This window comes from Chlamydotis macqueenii, chromosome 2, assembly GCF_036417535.1.
Source record: "Chlamydotis macqueenii isolate bChlMac1 chromosome 2, bChlMac1.mat, whole genome shotgun sequence".
NCBI classification, from domain to species: domain Eukaryota; kingdom Metazoa; phylum Chordata; class Aves; order Otidiformes; family Otididae; genus Chlamydotis; species Chlamydotis macqueenii.
In genome coordinates, this window is record NC_141557.1 from 38,812,611 (window position 1) to 38,836,267 (window position 23,657).

General features: G+C 35.2%; 1 protein-coding gene across 2 annotated transcripts in view; it reads left to right on the top strand.

The window, feature by feature from the left end:
* The window catches only part of KCNH8 (potassium voltage-gated channel subfamily H member 8), a 186,787-nt gene that overhangs the window by 37,194 nt on the left and 125,936 nt on the right, over positions 1 to 23,657 (top strand). The window lies entirely within an intron of this gene.

The window sequence follows — 23,657 nt, forward strand, 5'->3', positions numbered from 1 at the left end:
TACTTTTTGGAGAGTATGAAATATGTTGTTTTTCTAACCTAACTACTCCCCTGCGTTTGAGCCATCTTCTCTCTTCACAGTTAGTGGGTAGAAATAAACAACTTTGGGGCATTATTCATCCAATCTGTTTTCGACATCTACATTAAAAGAGTTGAATCACGACCAGGAAACACCCATTGCCCTTCCAACTGTAAAGGGAGACTAGATGTCTAGTTCAGATATGAAGTACATCTAATCAGATGAGACTTAACCAAGTTTTGAGGAATGGACATTTTTAAAAATACAGCGAATATATAAAGTCTGCCTGTTCTTTCAGGTATATGGCTTAGTATTTGTTGTCTCAGGCATCCTTTGAAAAAAAAAGTCTTAAAAGATTCTGCTATACAAATATGTCAGAACATACAGTAATATGGGTGACAAGGACATGGAATCTTGAAGTCTCTATTTATAATACTTATTTCATAAGACAGGAATTGGAAATAATTCATAGCAAAACTAATATACTTTTAAAAGTTATGTGTTACTGTCTCGGTTCTTGCAATAGATTTCATCATGCTTCCTGCCCTTGCTTTTAAGTGTACAATAGGTACCTTTGTTAAAGCGTACTTAAAAAGGAGAAAGAAATGTTCCTGTCTCCATCTTTCAGTGTGCTCATTTCACCTTTGAAGGCTTTAAAGTAAAACTCACAAGTATTTTTACAGATTACCTTGTACCTTCCTGTTCTCCATAACTAAAAACGTTAGCCAAATTCTTATTTCCCTAAGCTCTAGTAACTTCTTAAAAGACTGTGTGGTAGGATTTTTTTTACTCATGGTTTCAAACCAGTCCTAGTGGTTTGAACATACATAAACTACTAGCAAGTTCTCAGAATTATTTATTTCTTTCTTCCTAAAGAAGCCAGAAACTTATTTAACACCCAAGTGTACTTTACAATTTGTCAGTCCTTCTTGCATAATAACTTACAAAGCTTAAAGATAATCTATCATACTTTAAAATGCAGCTTTTGAAGACTGAATTGGCAGAATTATTTTTGCATCTAGAAGAAGGGAAATGATAACTATTATTGGTTTTCTTAGCAGGTGACTAAAGTAGCATGTGACTGTACTAGCTAAGCACAGCTGAGTATAGCTGGAACTATTTCACTCCCTATAGATCATTTCCAAAGGTCATTGTAAATGAAAATGTACACTTGATGCAACTTTAGCAACACATGGGAATTTGGCAATTAATGAAAATGGAATAGAAATTAAATATTCATGGTCTTAAAAGCTAAGGCTGTTGATAACTCACCAGTGAAGCAGATAAAAGTTGTTCCTGCATGTATTTTTAGTGACTATATATATCCAAAGGTTCTAATAGATGGTGTAGTTATTTTCATTCTTTTCCTAAAATTAGTGATTTTAGAACAGGTACAAATGGAACAGATACTAGCAAATATCATGTAGAATACTACTAAGAAAATATTTTTGAAGTTTTAGAGTTTGAACGGCAACTGGGAACAAGAAAGAAATGTCTTTCTCTGCCATTATAAGAAATCTGATATGAAAAGTACTCTCCATGTCTTTAAAGACATGAAAGTCTTTATTAATATTGAAATTAATTAATTGAAAATTATCTTAAAAAGAAATTTCCATGAATAACAGGTAGCTCAGCCCCAAACTTTCAGTTAAAATGTTTCATTTGTCTTATTCAAAATCAGGTACTAGAAGAGTACTGCCTGGATCCCTGTAAAGCTCACCCTGTTAAGACAGCTAGAAATATCCCAGTTCTTCCATCCCAGCCCAGATGTTCCTGGCACTTCTGCCTTCTATCACATTTAGCTCAGTAGAACCAGGATTTTACCTCATAACTTTTTGTATTTAATGATTGAAAAAAAAAAAAAAAAGAAAAAAAAAAAAAAGGGCATTTAGAACTAGAAGAGATTTCCTGAGCCACAGGGCAAAGTATCTTACTATTGCAAACAAGACATCATGTAATTTCTTTACATTTATTTCAGCTTAATCTTTAAACTGGATTTGCAAGAGAGGTGGTCTGTTTCAGAGGGTGTTGTCCCTTAACATATGCTGAGGCACCTCCAGAGCCTGACTTTTGATGGAAATTAGGATAAAATTTCCCATGTGTAACAACATAAATAAAGACAAAATGTTTTTACATTTCCTATCTTCCCTTAATCACCCTATTTATATACTCTTTCTTAAATACAGGAGCTGTATGTCGTTTTAGTCTTTATTTTGTCAAACAAAATTCTGCTCTTTCTGTTCCTGCAGTTTCCTCGATTTTCCTAGTTTTGTTCCTTTAGAAATTTAAAGCAGTGTAAAATTCCCTTTTAAAATCTCACAATGTAGTTCTAACATTATTCAGGACTTCTAGAGCTTTGTAATAGAACAAGACAAGGTCAAGGTAGTGTGGTAAAAGATTCATCTGTCTCATGAATTAATTAAGGAATGTATACCATAGAAAGAATAATGTCTGTATAGAGCTAATCTTCACATCAAGAAGAGACATCTAGCTACCTGCAATCAATGGCTGTTGAGTCAAACAACTGATAGGGTTGCCGATGATTTTGTGAATACTGTTGACTGCTGACTACTTGGCATTGGTACCTTTAATTGGCCTGTTTTATTTATCAGTATAGACTTAGTCAAAATTCCTGAAACAGGGACAAGATGCAAGCTTTCATCCTGTACTGTATGATAATTTATATCCTTCACGATATGGTTTTGGCCCAAACCAACCTCTGTTTTCACATACAGTGCTCAAGTAAGATAAAGGGAAAAGGCTTGTTCTCAACAGGGAGGCTACTCTGACATTTGTTGCCTAGGTTTTTCGTTTGTTTGTTTGTTTTGTTTGTGGATTTGCTTTTTTGAGGGGGTGGAAGCTAAATTAATAGATGGGAGTTATATGAATAAGAAATCTGCTGTGTCACTGACCTCAGGGCCAGATAACAGTCCCTGATATGTATTTTTTTTAAATACAGATGCAACCTTTGAGAGGCACTGCATTGTTAAGCTGAGCAAGAAAGCTTCATCTATGATTAACTGTTCCCTTCATTTTTTCTAAAATTGTGTTTTTATTAAGTCTGAGCAGATGCTCATCTGTGACTCCATCTAAAAGAACAGGTCTAGAAGATGTAAACAATACAACCAAGTCTGGTTTTGATAACATTTTCTGTTCTCCACATTTCAAAAAGCTTGAACTTTGTAGAAATAATTATGCTGCATGCCAGGCATCAGGGAATTAACATAAAATCTTAACAAAGATGGTTTTTATTGATAATTACTTGTAACATAAATATGTGTGTAATGCTTTTCTCTTTCAAAACACTGTATAAATACAAGCTAATTAATTTTGGAATATACTAATGAATATTCCATTGTGCTCCAGAAGTCTGGAGAGTCAGATGTGTGCAGGACAAAGAGGAGCCTACAGTCGACAACTATGTCACAGAAGGACATCATTTAAAAGGCAGACGCCCAAAATTCTCCTTTTTTCCAATTATTAGAACATTGGAAATTATGGTGGTGTCATTGTGATTTAAAAATAATATTACTATATGTACAGTGCAGCTTCTTCTTGTGTAGTCTTTGAAAGGAAAAATATTAACAGAAACATTCCAGTTAAAATATTCAGAAAAAAATAATGAGGAAAAGATGAGCAATATTAGGCTACAGATGTAAGAGATTTGGGATTTTTTTTTGGTTTTTTTTTTTTTTTTAATGTAGCTAGCATCTTATACGAAGTCTAAATATCAGGAAAGACTGGAGGGAATAATTTCTATTTGAGACCTGACCAAAGAAAAATGCCCATGTCTACCATCCTGAATTACTGTGTTACTACTGGGACAATACTCACAAAAAAAAATCCAGTTGAAAGAGGTAGGTTTGCATGGAATGACTTAAAGAATACTGGGCTTTGAAAACTCCCAGAGACAATTTAGTCAGTCCATTAGCCTCTACATAAAATTTCTGGAGAAATCAAGAATTAGGAGTGACTCAGACCCAAAATGCAAAACAGCCTGGGATATTGATGACTATGATCAGCTCAGTCTCTCTCTGATGCAGTGAATATTATCTTTCATGTGGAACAGATAAGACTGAGAGACAGAAATTGAATACATACTCTGATAATTCAGGTACTTACGGATGCAACCTGTTTGGGATAAATTCCTGCATGCCAGATGTGTGTCCTGTGTTCTCAGCCTCTGATTAATTGGGGAAAAAGGAGGAAGGCAATCAGAGCAAATACATATATGAGTTTCCCTTTCTGCTTTGGAGGGGCAGGGGGAGACTTCTCATATGGAAGAAAATCTGTATTTCCAGACTTCAACATTTCTTACAAAATTGTCTCTCTGTTCTTGGGGTGCTACATCCCATCCGGTCACAGGGCTTTGTCTATGAGTTTCCAGTCTAAATCTTGTCTCAAGCTTGCTGTTGGAGTTATAATTGATGATCACTGCTGCAACTCCTTTACATATGCCTCTTGGTGCCACTCACATTTATGCTTCTATGGTATAATAAACTCGAGTTATACACTGTATCTAGAGACCACTTTCAAATCATACTTAATAAATGCAGCCTCTCCATAAGCATTCCTTTTAAATCAGAACTGACAAGGTAAATTCATTCATTCATAGAATAAAATCGAGAACAAACAGATGACAGTTTTAGGGAAGGGATATCCTGCCTGTCTGCTACCTCTCTTCATCTGTATCGGGCAGTCTGACCATTTAGAAATGGGCTGTTAGCCAATTTATAGGTATCTCTGCTTGTATCACTCATTTTAATGCAGACAATTTTTGCATTCCTGTAAGTTCTTATTAGCTGACTTGGCAAATCTTTTTAAATAACTGTTAAGTAGTTGTTGCAAGTGACATAATAACTGCTTAATTAGTACTGATTTCTGTCTGTGTGCTTAAAGAAATGTAAGAACATCTTTTCTGTTTGACCCAACTTCAGTTAAGGATATTCTACTTACTCTTTTTAATCTTGAGGTTGAGCACAATGTCTCATTTCCTGTAGCTTAAAGAAAGCTATTAACTTAGTTCATCTTTCCCCCGTCTTGATGAATCTCTTCAAGATGACAATCTACTTGCAAGACAGAGGAGTGGGTAAATATTTGTAAGGAAAGTTGCCTCACATCCTGTACACATAACACAGAACTGTTGTTTTGTTAATAGATAAAACAGTTGGCTGTCAGGAAAGTTATCTACCCTTTGCTCTCTGAAATGGTTGTAATTCACAATATAACTGGCTGGAGGAGCAGGTCACAAACAATTAATTTCCAAGGTCAAATAGAGTCGAGAAACACTAAATTCAGTCTTTCTCTTCTGGTTTTCAGCTCAGTTGCAGCCAGCGCCTTTGCATCCTTGTTCAGTAATCTTCTGACTGAAAATGTGGAAATGGAAAATGGCTTGAGTCAGCAGTATGGAGCTGGAGAAAGTAATCAGAAAAAAATAAATGAGAAAAATTAGGGAGGAAGTGAGGAACAAAGGGGAGATCCCAGAAATTAGAAAATTAAAATAAAAATGAGAGGGAAAGAAGTGTCAATCTATCCCATGTGAAATAAAAAAATCCCAATCCCTAAAGCAAACAAAAATCCAAATGACACCCCCACCCCCAATATAATAATCCAGAGGAATCCAACGATTTATTTGGGAAGACTGAAACCCATTTTGATATAATTCAGTCTAAGCACTGATGCTCCAGCACAAATCTGCTATAATTGTTTCTGTGTTTTGATTAGTTTTGAATTTTCTGTTTACTTTAGCTTTTTTTTACTCACGGTGAAAGAACAGCTGCTAAAATTGCAAAATAATCTTTAATAATCAGGCCTGTGGACTGAGTATTAAACAACCAGTCACATCCAGCAGACCTTGTATGCTGGAGCAGAGTCAGCTCAGACAGCAGAGTTTCATTCAGACAGAGGTAACTTAAAAAAACCCGTGAAAAGTCCTACTACCTCTTTGCTTGTAAAAAGGCTGCATTACTAGTGAGGAAGGATATGGCCTTGCTCTCCAAAGTCTCTCTATCTTTTCTGCTGATAGTGATTTGCGGAAAGATGCAATTTTGCAGATGTTTGACACCTGTAAGAATGAAGAAGTTGAATTAACTTCTGGTCTGGTGTCAGGGGAAATGTTGATTTTGTTACAGTTGTAAATTGGAATTTTTAAAGAAATTGAACCAAGAGAGTTATTATTCAGCATGCAGTTGCACGGGAGATCTCAAAAGACAAGAACATTCCAATCTAAACTATGCAATGCTCAACATTTTAGTGATTGGAAAAATCAAATTACAAATAAAATTACAAAATTTGCAAAAGTCTTTTATCTCTTTGAGACATATTTTCAATGAAAAATCTTTTGAACAGTCAGTTAATGCACTTCTAGAGAGGCTACTGGTGTTACTTTCATTTTAGAGCTTATAAATGTTCAAAGTGTGTTAAATTACCAAGCAGTTTGTTTGCTTGATACTGTTGTACTTTCTCCCCTGAACGCAGACGCAGATGACAAACCTATCAACATATGTTTTAAGCTTGTCATGTATTTTCCAATTGACAGCTGAATGTTGCTTGGCAGCATTGTTTTGCAGGGAGAAGGAATTTAAAAAAAAAATAAACTAAAACCAAACTAAACATAGTAAGAGAATAAATAATATAACATCTGTTCTAAAGTGGAATAAAACCGTTGATAAAAGAGAGAGGTTTGAAATAAAATTGTATTTATTTACACTAAAACTAACAGCAACCTAAAATTATTGTTGCCTTAGTTACCATTTCACTGTTTCTCTTTGATAACAATATTATAATTTAATGAAAGTGGTTAATTGTTAGATTGTGATCCTAAAATTATTGTCTTTCCTTGAGTCTCCACAGAAAATATTTTCTATGAGATGCAAATGTATATTATTGAAATCAAAATCAAATTTGTCAGATGCCAGGGAAAAAAGTGCTGGATTCAACTGAAATACTTTTCAAAAGTACTGAAGCTTAAGCTAAGTTTCCAGATTTCCATCTTTTCTAGAGTAAGATAAATTTATTACTATGAAATATGTTGCCCTGGAGATGGACCACAGTAGCTGAGAGCATGGAAAATGAGATTTTAAATACATATATCTAAGGGTGAGGATGATAGACCTATTTTTGAATGTGGAAAAAAAATATTGATTAAAATAATATTCATTCCTTCTCATTGTGGACTTGTTTCTTTAGGGAATCAGGGAGAGGAAATAATGATGCATATCAGGAAAGGCTTTTGGTTTCGTTCTGTCCTCTCCCACCCTGATTTTTACTTTTACATTAAGTAGTAAAGTACATTTGGGTAGTAATAGCAGAGGTTTATTCTCTTTTTTTATATAATTGTTTTTGTGTGCATGCTTGTGACTCCAAAGAAACATCATGAAAGGCCGAACAGGTTGCACTTGAACAAGATTTTATTAGGAAACATTCTGTTACATGGAAAATAATTGTGGGAAGGAAAAGTGCAGAGTTTAATCCTATATTGCTAACACCATGCTCACAATAATAATCTTTTTAATATATATTGTGACAGACAAGATAAGATGATAAGTCTAGAGACAACTTTTGCAGCAGTTTGAAATCAAAATAAGAAAAAAAAAAAAAGGAGGAGGGCAAAATAATAACAAGAAGAACAAAGGAGTACTTCAGCACCAATGCTCTCACTGCTTCTGCATGAATCCTAGGAAGGGATGTAACCAGGATTTACATCTCCAGTCAATATCAAGCTTGAGAGATTCTGTTTTGGCTATTACTTTCTAGTTATGGATGTGCTGTCTTTGAACCCTTAACAGTGGCATTTGATTTGGAGCAGATTAGCATCCCATATGAAGAATTAGGTTTACAAATCGCGTATTTTTAAGTTAAAGAAAAAAAAATCACTCCAAAAAGCCCAGTGACTGAAACAGTTTACATATACAGTATGAAAAATAAGTATATGCTCATAGACAAATGCTCTGAGGAGGGTCACATCTGATCTGAGCTCTTCTGGCCAGTAAAATTACAAAAGTATAGACACTGGACACTTATACTGTGCAAAACACTGTGCAGTGGTGAACTAAAACAAAAACCTTCAGATTAGCAAAAACTGAGAGTATTTTAACAATTTCAGAATGCTGTTTTTACTGATTCTGTATAGATCTAAATTTATAAAAAGAAAACTAAGTTTGTTTAGAGATGTTCACTTTCATTGTTTTTGTTATGTAATACCATTACATCATCCTAAAACTCTGAGAGAAAGATCAAAACTAATATAATCATGGCAAGTGCTTCTTTTTGTCTCGATTACTAAAAAACCCAAGATGCATGCTATATTATACTCTGTCAGTTCCCCAACCGTTCCTCAGAAAATAAACTTGAAAACTTCCTGGATGATTTAAGAAATAGTAAGTTTGTGCAATACCCTTGCAGAAGAAGAAACTAGACGCCATATAAATTATTTAAAGCCATTTGTTTGGCTCTCAGCACCTGAGAAGAAGTTCCACTTTGCTTACCCATGTCTCTTGGGTGGAAGGTGTCCAGCTCCTGTTCCCCCATCAAACCAACCAGCATGCACACCTCAGCAGGCCAAGAAAATGTACTCTGTCTCTGTGTGAGAACTGAATGCAAACTAGAGTAGAAGAAAGGGAGGAACTGGGGGAATTGTGAGGGCTGTATGCAGGGAGTAAGCAGTACTGCAGTAGAGAAGGAAGATGATTTAAGTACCCTGGCACAAGAAAAGGAGTTGCGAATATTGCGTCAGGGTCAATACAAATCTCACCTACATGCCCATGTAACAACATAAGTGTTTGATCAGACATTTATTTTTTTTTTTTTGAAGATTTTTTTAAGAAACAAATCATACTGGGCTTGGAAATAAAGAAAAAAAATGGGTCATTTGTCTCTTTTAATTTGGCTTCAGTTACAGAAAGTGAAGCAAGACTTAGTCATTAGTTTTACCAGCTGAATAGGACTGGCTCAATTAGCATCAGCTCCCACTTCATCAAGTGTGAAACAGCACAACTAAGAGTAGTGCCTAAAAATGTCTGGCAGTTTAGTAAGAAATGGAGCAGCAACCAACTAACAGAAGTTAAACATTCTAATTGTTGCATCAAAATATGTTGAAAAATGTGAATGTTAAATGTGGATTTTAATCAAAAACATGGTGACATGGCATAGTAATATATTTGTAAAGTGAAATCCGTTGCCTTTCTTTACAAAAGAAGATATTAAACATATGCTGTATGCTGTATACTTTCCTTCACTTCTTGTGGAAGCTGGAATTTGTACAGATGATTGCTACGTTATTTGTTTTTCTACTGTGAGCATATAGCTGATAGCAGATTATGGTTTTGTCTTATCTCTTGAAGACTAGGATAAAATTGAGGAGCCCAAACTCTGAATAAGGCTACTCGTTCTTTTCTGGGAAAGCCTAAATGGAAGAGAAAATTGTCAAGAAGAAGATTAGGTGTTAAATGATGTGAAGGAAGGGTCAATGTAACTAACCTTGGTGTGTTATAACCTTTTAGTACAGTAGATCAAAGATCAAGAATATGTGAATCTCAGATCCTTGCTTAATTCAAGTTTGAGGCAAATGCTATTTTTAGTCCACTCAAATTAGTTCCAATTTCCTAAGTCAAATCAGAGAAAGCTACCATAAAAATTAATATAAATCGCCTTTCCTAGGGATTCAGATTGCCCAAAGAAATAATGATAGTTTTAAGGACTACAATGGTAGTCAATGCCACAATTGATGGGATGAGAAATAAGCGTCTGTTGTTTAAAGCCGAGGACCTGTATGACCTCTATAACTGAAAGAAATTGCTGAGAGTGCCTCTGGAGAAGGAAATATAGGGTCTATAACGTGGATTTTGATCCTCTACATGCCATTCATACTTTACCAATCTACTCATTAATGAAAAATGTGAGGGGAAAAAGCTGAACTGAAAATTCTTAACTGAAATATCACCAGTGTATTCCTTTCCAGAGGTCCAAGCATATTTACTTTTCTTGCGTGTTACAAAAATGTTGGTTAATCCATTGTTGAGGCTATATCCTGCGCAGAACAAAAGCTTTGGGAAATGGTTTTCTTTATTTCTTTTCTTAATTGATTTTTTCAATGTGTGCTGTTTTACATTTTCATTACTATGTCATATTAAATAGTAAAAAGAAATAGCTTACTGTTATTACTTTTGGTTTCTTTTTTTATAAAGCTGCAAAAATATTTAATGAAAATCCTTCTATTTGAAACTTTGCTATATCAGTATAAATTGTTGCATTTCATGCATGCTTTATTATTTGACTAATTTTTTTTAAGATACACCCTTCTGAGGTACAGTTTATATGAACAAAGCATTTTTAAAATCAAATTAAATGTTAATTAAAAGCTAGTTAGTAGTACTTCCAGAGAAATAACTAATATATTTCCTGCTTTTGAAGAACCTTTTAAAATTCAGTGGATTATTTGTTGAGTTAGAAAGATGGGGAATTGCTGCTCTTGGACAAGTGTGCAAAACCCAAAACTTAGTCTTATGACAGTATTCCAAATAATTTTGAACAATTATAATCAACTGAACATTTCTATATATTGAAAAGTAAACTTTAGGATATTGAAAAAAATTACCTCTTATGATGGTATTGATACTAAAAATATTTTAATAGTATCTCCAGAACACTGTTTATGTAATTTTCCCTTTGGAATTTCTTTAATGAAATAAAGTGAGGAAGCAAAGCAAAGAGGTTAATGATCTGACCTGTGCAGACAGCTGTATCCCACAGCACCCTCTAGAAATGGCAAGCTAATTATGTTGATAGCAACTGTCTTTCCTGAATTCCTTTCTTTTTTTTTTCCTCTTTCCAACTATTTTCTCCTAAGTTACATTTTTGTTCATGATTTAGGTAGTTAAGAGGGGTTTTTTTTTTAATATATATGCTCATAAAATGTCCTAGAATGTAAGAATCTAACAAAGTGCAAGTAGTGTGCCAACAGAAGTGCCAACAGAAGTGTGCCAGCACCACCAACTAGTGAAGAATGAAATAAATAGCAATCAAACAGGGGAATAGAACTAACTTTCAGAGTTCTGTCTCTCCGTTTCTTCTCTCTCCTGGAGTGAAAAGTGAGTCTTGCTTACTTTGGTATTCAAGGCTTTGCAAAGAGATTGAGAAATTAAGGCAAAGGGCTATCTGTCTTTTCTGAAAGAGAAGGCTGATCAACTTTTCCTGAAGCAAGACAGGTTCTTGGGCAGCCCTTGGAAGGGTCTTTCCATCCAAGCTGAGGCTAAAAGCTATTTGAAAGTCTTATGAAAGAGAAAAAAAATTAAAAAGGAAAGCCTGGAAGTGTTCTAAAAGGGTTGTGAGACTTTTATCCCTCTTCTGAATGAATCCTAATTTATTACTGTGTCAGATGCTGGCTTGTTATTTAGTGCTTGGATGATTGCCTTGATGAGAGACTTCATTTTTCCCTGAAACATATTTTCTTTTTGGCTCCTGCTGCAACTGCTCAGTTTTCCACTGACGTGACTCCCACACAGGAGTCCACTTTAATATAGAAAACACTGCAGCAGCACTCAGGTTCTGACATGTTTGTTAAAAGTCCTTTTTCTGCAATATTGTGTCCTTGAGCTGCTCCTCAGATTGCTCCTGGTTGCAGGCTGCTTTGACCCAAAGTGGGTTACACTGGCTACCGTACAATGAATTATAAAAACTGGCCTACCTACCACCTGCTGACCTCTAAAGGGAGTAACCCTGTGCGGCTTCCTCCTCCTCATCCTCCTCCTTCCACGCTGCTCTCCCACTCTCCCTTGCACTGAAGTTCTGCTCTCATCTGACTGCAGGATTCAGCCTATTAATCTGGCAGGACTTTAACCCAAGTTAAAAAAAAAAAAAAGCAAGCACTTCTTTACTGGGTTAGTTGATGAGGTCAGCTGGGTGAATGCAAACAGTGTGTGGGGCTGTGGAAGCCTGCATCAGCAAGAGCAGACGATGAGACTGAGGAACAAGTAGGAAGTTTGTGTTGCACAAAAGATGATGAGGCTTACATACAAAGAGGTTTTGTGGTGGAGTCCACAGCTGATGGTGTACATTAGCTCTGAAAAGCTGATTTAGGAGAAAGGTAAAACAACAAAAGAGAGGGAGAGAGTGTAAAGGGAAAAGGAAAACTCTCCCCAATGGGAAGGCGGGAGAAGCAGTGACAAGATCCCTAGAAGAGCTCTGGGCACTTCTCAAGTGCAGCAGGTGGTGGTGAGGAAGATGATTTTTCACGTTATTTTCCCCTAGTGCTACACATTTTTATCAGGACCTCTTCTACCTCCTCCCTGCCCCCCCTCACCTCCACCAGTTATTCCCATTAAATTATGGGATTAGCACTGATTCAAATACATGAATTAACTGTGTATTTATTGTGTATTTATTGCTTGTTAAGCTTGTATACTAACCTCTTACAGGTTAATATTTATTGAATACTTAAATTACTATTATTTACTTGGTTGTGCGTAGTGTTTTGCTTCTCTCTAACAAATGAAAATCTACAAAGCGAGATAAGGAGAAAAGGGGAATCAAGGGGCTGTTCTACCACTATTCAGGCTTGCAGGTGCAAGGCTGGGAGAACAATGTAAGAACAAGAGCATGAGAAGAAGAAAGGAAAAATAATACTCTAGAGGCTCCAAAAACACTGCCTCAACAGTGCAGGTAAAGGTTTTAGGACTGCAAGTAGTAGCCCCACAGCATTACTAAGACTAAGGCACTATTGTACCTAAGGCACTGCACAACAGTTGTTAGTATTTCCTATGTAAATCCACTATACCATATGTTTTCTCTGCTTGTGTGAGAACACTTGTTTTAATAGGCCAGGTTTTATACTTTTTGTTTGTTATTTCAAACCAACAATTGTAGATTTTATGAAGTTTTCACCAAAGTCTTTCAGAGTTATCATTATTGCTATTGTGTAACTCAAGAAAGTTAATTTATGCTGTTGTGAACAGTATGTGTAATGACCCTATTTACTCATATTTACACCTATGGGGAGGTCTGAAATGGAGTGATTTTCCTACACCACAATATAATCCATGAGGTCAGACTCCTACTTCATGCACCTTAATTTATTAGAATAAAAATAAACCAAACAGGTGTGGCCGCCTGAATTTTAAAAGGTTATGGAATGGACAAAAGAATTTCTGCTGGTGTATGTGATGCTGCTGATTAAATTCTCCAACTGATTTACAGTCTCTCTGATTTATTTTTCACATTCAAAACAGTATCTAGAACAGCAATTAATTTCCAAAATTACAGCATCAGGTCACATGGGAAATGTAGCAGTATAATTATGTTGTAATTTATAGCTTTCTTCTACTTCTGGTGTTTTCAGTAAGTGTAATTTATAGAACCTTGTGCAGTTTGTGCTAAAAACTTTTGTGTATTTTTACTGTTTTTCTCTCTGTTTGCTCAGTGCCATTTCTACTTAATTAGATAGAGGAGCAATCCGTGGTACAAATACTTGTTTTTCTGCAAATTATTTCAAAACTCTTGAAATGAATAAGATTATTCTCAGGAAAATTTTGCAACAAGATATGAGCATCTGCTGCCATTTGGTCAAGACATTCTTCATCATTTTCTTTAGATTGAGCTTTGGACAAACAAGGCAAGACTTCAAACTACCTCCCATAACAGCACTAGAATTTGATTGCAGCATCTCATATCTCATTCCTGTGGAACAAAAGTAGTATCAACATTATCTTGCAAGTATAGCAGCAATATTTTTTTTAATGTGAAAATATTTTGGACCTATAAGAGGAATTTAGTCAAAACCTGAAATGTAATTTGTATTTTTTGACCAAAAAAAGTTGTCAGAAAAGTTACTTGGTTCACTAATGACACTAATTCACTGCAGTACTGTTCATAAATAACCTTTTTCTGGGATGCTGGGGGTTTGAGTCTTACATTAATTACTGAGCCCTGGCCTATTGTTCTGATGTGAGTCTCTGATGTAAGTTTTGCTTTATTGAGGCAGTGTTTTGAGGGGAAGGGGGCAGGAAGGGGAATTTGGTTTTGTTCCACAGCAGAATGAAAATAATATTTGCTATAGAAATTCCAAAGGTTCTTCTGTGCTACTTAGCCTCTTTATTTCCTTAAAAAAAAAAAAAAAACAACTTAGAAATAAAACAAAACAAGCAGATAGAAAAAGGCATAGGTTTTGAGTAACTAAGTATCTTCAGTCCCTTCAGGATTTTGGTGTAATTCTTCTCTTATGTGCACTGTGTAAGTTTTTTGAGGTGCAATTCAGAGACTTTTTTTTTATAGCAATCTTTTCCTTAGTCCAAGTCATTATTTTCTTCTTCTAAGGTAATAAAAACCCGGACAATTTTACTGTGTATTTATATCTGTGCTCATTACTGCAAGGAAGTTCCAGATGCTTTGATTTTTCCAGACCATATCCACTTCTTCAGCCAAAATCCGGATTTCCCTCCAGAAGATCATCTCATGCCAATGTTCACCTCAAGTCTTTCATGTTCCCCAAGCAGCTTCTTCCTTGATTATTTGAATATCTTGCATAAATCAGTAGATCTAAGCTTGGGTGCTCCTGTTCTAAGCTGTACCAATCATTCAGGAGTCCATAATAATTTCATCATAAGAAATAATAGGATATGTCTACTTCAGACATCTATTTCACTTTTCTATCAAGGTTATTCTGCTTACTTGTTCAACAAAAACACTGGTCCTTCTACAGTTTTCAGCTTTTTCCCTGTGGATTTTTCATGAGATCGCTCTCAGCTAGTAAAGCCACTACAAGATGATTTGTTTTCTCATGAATACAAAAACGTAATTACATGCTTACCTGTAACCTCCCTCTCATCCTATTCTAAACCTAAAATATGAGAAGTTTATGGGTTTTGCTCAAGAATAAAATGTCAACGAGCTCTATTTTGAGATTCTTAGAATTATTTTGATTTTGTATAGGTGAGTTTGGGATGCAGAGTGTCATTCTTTGTTATGGTAAATAGTGCAGTATAGAACTCTACCTTTTCTGGAAATGACATCTCCTGGACACTGTTCATCATTTTCTGAACCATTTTGGACATAATTTATGTCAATTTGTCAGAAGAACATTCTTTTAACAGACTTTCTTTCCTATAGGATCATTTTAGATTAGTGTCGCTTCTCTGAGAAAACTGCATGCAGAAATCCTTGCATTTTACAGTGAACTCATTTCACTGGAATAGGCACATAAGAGTCTGCTGCTTCTCCTTGTTAAAATTAACTCAAGATTAACCTTTAATTTTATGGAGTGAGAGGTGAGTATATAAACTGCAAAGGCTCAAAATGGGCACTTTTAGCCATAGAGTCCTGGTACTGTACTGGCACCTTATTATTGAAGTATAATAACTATAAAGAAAAATCAATATAGTAGACATCTCCACAAGCTGACATGAAATTGTCATGGGGGTTGTAGAGGATTGTTAAAATGACAGTTAACAGCCCAGAAACAATGTATATGAGCTAGCATACATAAGAAACAGCCTTGAGCCTCTTTGAGTAACAACTTCAGGGTAATATAGCACTTGTATGAAAAGATTAATATTTCTTATTCAGAGAATATAACAGCAACATGTGATATTGAACAGTCAGTGGTTCTGACATGAAGAAGGTATGGATATTGTTATTTGGGTATCTTGCATGTGGAAATGAAAATTTCATGCAAAAGCTGTGTGTTGTTACTATGTGCAGGACCAGATGTGTCTGTGATAGTGATGGGTGAAAAGCTGAGGATGCTGCATCACCCACTGTGGAGTGCAAGTGCCTGCACTAGGCAGATGGTGCTGAGGAAGGATGACTACTATCCCTTTTGCCTTTACGTTAAACCCAGACCTCAGTCTGAGTCTGTTATGGGGGTAAATAAATTTGTTCAGGTGAGGAACAATTATATGAGATGCCTCACTGTTGTCAGAGGAGAACTAGTACATTTGTGACTGCTGCCCCAATGGAGTCTCTAGCAACCAGAGGGTGTAGCCTGTTCTCATTGTTTTCCATGGCCACTTCCACAAGTGTAATTTGTTCTTCTTCATTCTTTTTGTGAACAGTGGCTGAACGTTCCCTGTGCTCCGCATGTAGACAGTAAATAGTTTCAACTGGCTTTGCATGGTGGAAGCAAGGGGAAGTTCTATGAAGCTTTTTCACTCTCTTTGCACTCAGATTCCTTTATATTTCTATGTCAAAAATATTTTCTTTATGTACCACTAGCTTTCTTTTGTATATAGAATATGCTTTACCACAGTGGTTTTTTTCCAGGGTCACTTACAAAGGGGAAACAAATTTCCACAGAATCTACTCATTTAAAGTTATAAGACTGAACATTCTCAATAGTAGGTAAACAGTTCTTCAACCCCAAATCATCACCTTGTAAAGAAATCCAGTTCCTTATTTCCAGTATGGTTAGGATATTTTCCAAGCCCCTGAGATACCACTCCATAATCAATGTAGTTTCATAATAAGAAAGGAGCATTAAATTTCAAAGAGGCAGGAACAAGATCTTTTAAAGGCATTTCACACTGAGTTTAAAATGCCTAGCTTAAGTTCTTCCCTCAGATGTGCAGGAATAACAACTCGTTAATCTATTTCCTGCATTTTCCCCCTAGCTCTGTTAGCAGCATCCGTAACATCTGGCTGCTCAGATATATTGCAACATTAGTAGCAGTACATACATTGAGGACAAACATCCAAAGGGCTACCCACTGCAGTAGTATTATAAAAAGATTCATTGTGTAAAACACTTAGTAAAGGCATGTGTAGGACGCTAAAACCATAAAATATGCAATTGTGAAAGTGAGGTATGTCTGTAAGCTAAGCACCAGTTGTGAATATGTGACATAGTGCTCAAAAGAGCTGTAAATAAAGCAACTTTCAACTCCTTACTTCATTCATATTTCAGACAAGTGATGGAGGAAGGTATGGACGGGATCACATTGGTTAATCTTTGACAAGGTATTGACTCTTGCCTTTGAAAATGTCTCTCTTTAGGAGGACTGTTCATCTGCAAGCCTTTCTCTTAGCTGAAGACTTGGAACCAAGTCATGATCTCAGGCTCTTAAGTCATTAGGCTATATGATTTGAGCATATAAGAACTCAATGTTTTAATTTGACTTATAGCAATTCCATTTCTACCATTCCAAGTGAATTTTAAATCAACAGAACAGTCTAAAAAAAAAAGGAAATTAAATATACCTGGGTTACACAAATTACTCTTCTTCCTGGTGGATGCACTTAAAATTTCCAAGTATTTTATTGGAGAAATTGAAAAACATGCTTCCTTGGGAGGCAGGAATCTGTGCACTCTGCTCTCCAGTGGGGACCTGCAGAAAATACCGAAAAGCAGCTGAACTCCCTCGTCAGGGGTGGAGGGTTCAGTTCTGCCAGGTAAATAAGCACTTTCAGTTCCCATTGAGAAACTTCTGGATGACACCGCATGTTGTTACAACATGCTGGTGACTTACGAGTTGCAGTGTCTCTTCACTGCTAATGTCTTCTTTTCCTGCCTTTTCCATCAGCAAGTGCTATTTCACTGGCAACATTTCAATGCATATAGAACTGCACACTAATATGTAAGTATTTTATAAAGGCAATATAGCATTTTTATTTATGTCAGCACGGTGTTCTGGTGGTCACTGCACAATCAATAACAAAAATAAAGCTGGTCAAATAGAATGTGGTAGTTTTTTACTTAAAAATTAAATTTTGTCAAAGTCAACACAGCTTAAGTGTGGGAAAAGAAATATTTCATTGCAACCTTGATTCAACTTAATCTACTGGATTTGAATTATGTTGCACATAATATATGTGTAATGTGAATTTGTAAGTCCAGGTAAATATCAAGAAAAAAAAAATTTAAAAAACCATATCTTAGACTAGTCAATATTTCCTTCTGAGGAAAAGATATAGATGTCTTCATCTGTTAGTGGAGTTTACTTTTGAAGAACTTGAAAACCGTCTCTGCTAAAAGTTCCTTTATTATTATTCACCCATTACAATTGCACTGACTGTTTATTTGAAAGGTGCTTTGTGATGATAAATGAGCAGTAACACCATTGCTGCTAGTTGAACAAAGTCCTTCTCAGTATTTATACTTTAGAGTTTAGGTAGATGCAAATAAGATCGGGATTAGAAAAGAAATAGGAACATATATAGCAATTTCTAATGGAGGAGCAAATTATTCCACCTGCCCGAACCCCAGGAGCCCATTTCACCATGAGGGTTATTTTGGGTTTTGTTTTTTATTTTGTTTCCCTCTGACACTGTCTGGCATTTTGGTCTGCTTTGTTCTAGGAATAGTACTTTGATTGGTCTTGAAGAAAGCTGCAGTCATTATTCTAGTATTGACCTGATGCACTAACAGTAATGAAGGCTTGGTTCAAGATCGTTAAACACTGAATCTCTTAAATGGCTTATGATTTGTGTTTATCAATAAGATTAGGAGATGATTTAGCATCTAGATGCCCAAGTTTTGCTTAGATGTCTCTATGCTGAACTGCATTACAGATTAACTCTTTTTGTAGCTATAAATATTGCATACAGTAAAGAATTCTTACTGTCAGACAAAATATTATTGTAAACGCAAAGTGAAAAGTTTACTTATTAGCTGCTGAATTCAGAACTTTTCTATATAACGGTAATTAATTTTGGCAATGTAAGTTAAGTGGGAGCTATGGCATCTCACCGTTGAGCTGAGTTTGTAGAGCTAGGTACTTCAAATATTGTTTTGTAGTCTGTATTTGTAACTGTTACCCAATTTTATGAATACATTTCCTTGTAATGTCAGCCATTATTTGAAATGACTTGGCCAATTATATCAATTATACAACTTACAGTGATGGGTCCTTTGTTCATCAGTCCATACTTGTAGTTTATTATGCAATAGTTCTGCCTTTTAAAGCGTTACTGTAAATTCACTGGAATATACAGAATTTTTTTTTAGTGAAAACTGGGAAGAGATACCAGTATATTCAATTTACTTTAGTTCTGACTCACCTAGATCTGGATAAATCTTAACCTCACATTAGCGACCCAGTTAACTGCACTGAGATTTTCAGGAGGAGCTTTCACATTTGGAAGTTTATGCATTATAAAATCATTTTGATCTCATTCCGATTCAAAGGACAGTAGCTGGTAAAAGAGCTGAAACTGTTACTAAACTCACTTGCATCTAAACATGCTGACATAAAGCTAGAAGTTTTCACATGCTATATTAATCATTCAATTAGGTAATCATAATTGTTAATGTGGTCATATTCTCTGTAACAGGGGTTCGTGTGAACTTGGAATGAGACCTCTCTTGTTAAGATCCCATGCAGGAACTGTGTAATCAAACCTAAATGCAGCAAATTCTTTCATCCAGAAGAATTACAAACTGTTCTCCTTTCAATAGGGTAATTCTGTGAGTCACTTTTTTAATTAACACAGCTTCTTTGATTGCTAGGGATTTTTCTTTTGTCGGTTTTTCCCTTCCTTTTTAATTCATAAATAATTTAATATTTAAAATTAGAATGGTGGTTGGCTGTGCTCAGTTGCACAAGAAGTCAGATAGATGTTCTCTTCACTGATAAAGATGAAGACTTGCAGAAACCATCGGGACTTTGATTGAAAAGAACCATTACAAGAACCGGGGAAGCACAATGATGACATTTATAGTAGACATAACTACAGTATTAAAGCAAAAACCCTGTTGTCATGTTTTGCTAAATAAGATGACAGTAAGATTTACCAAGGGAGTGCTGAGTTTAATTGTAACATGGTCTCATTACCAACAGTCAGATAAATGGTGTGCATTAATTATGAAGCAGAGAATTGCATAATAGTCTCTTCCGTTAATTATTTCAATTCTAAAACTCTGTCAAGGGATGTTTAATGAACCTATCCTTCTGTGTCAGGTGCCATGCAATATAAATGTATTCTGTTTCTTAAGTTATAATTTTTGTGTATTAGGTTGTTGAAGTGGGGCAACGGTGTGTAAGCCTGCAATTGAAGGTGTCGTTAGTATGGTTCTGGTTCAGCTTGTTTAATTTTCTCCAAGTTTATGTGTCTGGCAGAGTTTTCTGGAAACCATGTGTGTGTTCTGTTGATCAATGTCCTATCCACTCCAATATGTCCTGCTTTCAAAGTAAATGCGGGCATGCAAGCTCCTAATATTCTTCTTTCAGACTTTCATGTGAACAAGTTATTTGATCTTCAGGATAAATAAGCTTAAAGGAAAAGAAGCATAGTTGAAACAGATCTGCTTTTAAATTGTGCTGAATAGTTGTGGAATACATCTGCCACATTCATCCATCCCTGCTGAATTGCTACTAAAGGAAAACTTCATTAATGTTATTGGATTTTTTTTGTATCTAGGTTTCTTGTCCCATCTTTAACAGAAGCACTTTAAAAGTCATACTTTACAGATGATACACAGGCTTGAACATATAAATGAGTATTTTTAGCCAAAGCTAATATACAAATACACAATTTGAATATTTTTATTTTACACAGACTTACAGCACTTAATTTCTAAGCTGAAGGGTGCTTAGAAATTAAGGTTGTACACAGATTTGCAGTAGTTCTAATGTGTTGTTGCAAATACCCTTTACTCCTAAACAGTCCCAGGGGCTCAAGGTTACATCTTTCCCAATAGATCACAAATTTAGCTTGGATATGTTTTCTTGGACAAAAAAAAACCACCCCACCTTCTTGCCAGTAATCTAGTAACATCTCATGATCAACTGACTTGAGTAAAATACCTTAATATTCAGGCTGATGTGCTAAAAGAATAATATGGAATTCAACATCTTTGTTATTATAGAAGTGTTGCAATCTACACATAAACATACACCAAAATATACACACCAATACGTTTGTATCACAGGTTGCAACTTTTGTACTGTAAATTCAAAGGTAAGCAAAAGTGTTATCTTGCAGTCCATAGATTTCTAATAAGTTATTCTAAATAAAATGTTATTCTTCCTACTGTGGATTTATATCTAGCTGGCTATTACTCAAGATCATAGAATTAAATGCTGAGTTTGTTATATGTGTTGAAGCCTGAATGATATAAAATTCACCCTCAGTTCTTGTTTTTTTGAATATTTTATTGTGCTTTATGTGCACTAGGAATAGCAAGTGATATTAAAGATTCCAAGCTATGAAAATTAATTACAGAAGTAAAGAAACTTTTAACCAGAATATTTTACAATACATTTTAAAAATTGCTTTATGTAATGGGTAAATGTTTATTATCACTTAATAAATGTTACTGAAAATGTGATGAAACAAGTAATTATTGGACAAAATTATGTTGCTTGATCCTTAAATATCACAAGGAATTATATAAATAAATTATTTATATATGTCCCTCAGACTACTAGTTTGGGATTAGAGGTGCATCTTTCATCATTTGATTTGAACTTCAAGCTCAAGAAAAACAGAAAGTATAATTCTAATTGTACTTTCCTGAAGCTGATGCTTTACTGTTGTACTCAAAATGTTCAGCAAAATTAGGCTTACAAGCCTTTTCAAACACCTGCTGATGTTAACAGAAAGATTGCCTCTTATTTAAGCCATCATTGGATTGGCTTTTAGAAGTAATTAGTTTTCTTCTATGAATGTTAAAGTAACCAAAAGTATTCTGAGTGTATTTTTATGTAAATCACAGCAGAGTTTGGTTGTCTTAAATTTTTCATAAAATCATTATATCCTTTGTAGGCTCTGGTGTATTCCTGTTCATAATGGTATTCAAACACTCTGCACTTCGAAAGCATCCTCCCTACCCTTTCTGTCCTTTCAGTATTCTGTATTCTGCTTCATGCAATTCACAACAATTAGAATTTAAAAAAAAAAAAAAGTGTTTGCATCACGGAATTATATCTTGAACAATAAGAAACCCAGGAGTAAATTAAATTGATAAGTACAAATGCATTTGGAATGTGTGATCTGCAGGTTTGACACTATAACACCATCATTAAGCTGCACTGCAAGCATATGATTTTAATTCTTTTGGCAGTGTGGGGATTTAGTTTTGTGTTGGCAGGGGGAGCAGCATGTCAGTGCATGAATGGTAATGATAGTTACTCCCTAGTTAGGCAAATAAAAATGACAGCCTAAGTCAAGCACTGCACTGAAGCAGAATGAATTTTTAAATCACATTATTTGGTAAATGAGAAAAGTATGTTTTAATATAACAATAATTCATTGAAGACTTTAATTAGGTTTAAGCAATAGGTGAATAACTGAAGCAAAGTCTTAAGAATAAATTGATCATTTAATAAACCTCAGCATTTTCTTTAAGACACTGAAATCTTAGCAGTATCAGCCACAGTATTTTATCCCTTGGGCAAATAAAGAGTAACGTAGCTGAAGTTGTTGGAATTTTATGGATGGAGAACTCTTAGGACAGCTAGGACTGAAACAGACGTATTTTTCCTCTATTTTAGTTTATGAATTCTGTCCCTTCCTTCCCCATTCATGAATAATATATCCTTATAGGGGGATTAGGCGTATCAACCTGAGTTTTCCATTGAAATAGTTCATTTTTTTCTTTTTATGAATATTTATCAGGGGATTCTGGGCTAGTTAATAGTATTTTCCCTTAATACATATACATGAATCTACATGCACATAATTCTGAAAAATGAGAGGTATCTATCTTGGGACTAGACTGCTCCTAAGCTCCCACTAGCAAGCTGTAAGGTAAACATTCTTTAATAAGTAACAGGCAAAAAATAGTCTTTCCTCCCTCAATGTGAAATGTAGGCAGATTCCTCCCTTAAAACTTTTTTTTTCCCTTCAAGATAAGGAAACACAAGCGAAAAAACCTGTATGGGAACTTCATATATTATCTGGAAAGGGTCTCCATGCTAATTTAAAGATAGTAAATTGCTAGAGCTGTTGACGTAAGCTGAAGATGAGAGTCTAAAGCACAAAACCTTCAAAGACACTCCAGCAAAGGATGGCAATGAGCTATTAGGCTGCAAGATTTGCCAAAGATTTGAACTCAAATTAGAACATTGCTTTTGGTTGGTTGATGTCCATGTCAATACACTGTTCTTGAATTTATCATATATGATAGTAGCATCTTATGCACATGGAAAAATTATGGAGTGCAATAATGTGTAACAGAATGGTGAATCTTTGATGTGCCTGTTTCATATAAGCATGATAGGGCTCTGGAAGACAGCTGACAGTGCTTTTGGATGAAATATTTTTCCCTCATAAATAAAAAAAAAAAAAGAGAAAACAAAGGACAAACAGTTCCACGTAGCCCTAAAATGTCCCTCAACTCTATCTTTAAAGATTCCTTTGCAAAATTTTATAAAATAAATTAGTTTGAGTGTTGGTAAAGGTCAACTTTAGCTTATTGAGAGCATAGAGAGATTAGCTTTTTTTAAGATATAGCTGTGTCTGTTCGGACTGCAGAGTAGTCTGAGTGGCGGCATAACATAGCACCTTTGAAATTTCTCCAAAGCTTCCATGGTTGTCACCAGTCTTTGGTGAAGTGGTTGTTTTAATGTGCTAACATCCATCTCGGAGACAGTTATTGTAAATTATTGCTTGAGGATGCAGGGAGGCAAGCTCTACATAGCCATGAGGAACCATCATATGAAAGTGCTCTGTGGACCGTTCGACTTGATATAATTTCAGACTAATGATCTAAA